We start from the raw sequence: 1,118 nt of genomic DNA on the forward strand, positions 1-1,118 counted from the left end.
AGTCCCGCTTTCGACCCACCTAGAGCGCGGATGTCCACGGTGAGTCCGAACAGTCTCCTCCAGTTGACGCTTGCTCGGCGCTTATCAGTGCCAGAGCTAGAGTAGCGCGCTTTTATCGCACGCAAGCCCTGGGCGCTTCGTGCTGCAGTAGCCGCAAAACGCCCGCAGCAGTCCAATTATCGAGTGTAGCCGGATGCGCGCTTCCTTTGAGTGCTTGTCCTGTGTGGTGTACGCGAGGCAAGCAGAGAGAAAAAAAAAAAGCCGTCATCCTGTTGTTTCAGCACTTGAGAGAGCCGCGTGAACAGCGATTGGGCATTGTTGTCGTGTATCTTTCCACAAAGTCGTAGTTAAAGTTCTTGCTTTGTGTTGTCCTTAATTATTTGCTCACGTTCTCTTTGACGAAACACGGTGGCAATAGCAACAGACGCCATGAAATTGCAGAAAACGCACAGCGACAGTCGTTACAGGGGCAATAGTCCCAGTACTCGGAACCGTGACACGTTCCCAAATGATGGTCACGATAAGTGTTGCCCCTTCCTTTGCCGGCATCTTTGTTTCTCTTTATTCCTTATTTTATGTGACGTCGCTCCCTGTTTGCGATGTGCCGAATAAGAGTACCCAGGTCGTGTGTTATCTAGGACGTTCATATGGTACAGCAGTTCAGACAAAAAAGCGCCGTTCACTCGTGTAGGCACACTGGACCACAAACGTTTGTTAAACGCGGGATCAAAAAAAAAAAAGAAAGAAAGAAAGAAAGAAAACCAGAAAAAAGACACTTGCTGCAGCCAATGCATTTGTCCGATACAGTGCGTGCAGTGCGTGCTTTTCAGTTGAGCACCCCGCGATGCACTTCCATTTTGAGCTATGAATCAGCGAGGCAATTGTATTTCTTTTTCGCGACGTTCGTGCTCCGGAAGCACGAAAGGGTCGGTTACGCATGTGTGGCCGCTTACGCATATTACTGGCGAATGTAGTCGTCCATGACAAGCACTTTTTATGCACGGAAATGCTTTGTGCGTTAGGCCTGTGGTGTTGAGTTCCCAAGTCGTGAAATGCTCCTACTGCGGTATCAGTTATGCCGGCCCTCGAGGCGTCTCCACGCCGTCGGAGCCAATGCC

The sequence above is a fragment of the Dermacentor variabilis genome, chromosome 5, assembly GCF_050947875.1.
Source record: "Dermacentor variabilis isolate Ectoservices chromosome 5, ASM5094787v1, whole genome shotgun sequence".
Classification (NCBI taxonomy): Eukaryota; Metazoa; Arthropoda; class Arachnida; order Ixodida; family Ixodidae; genus Dermacentor; species Dermacentor variabilis.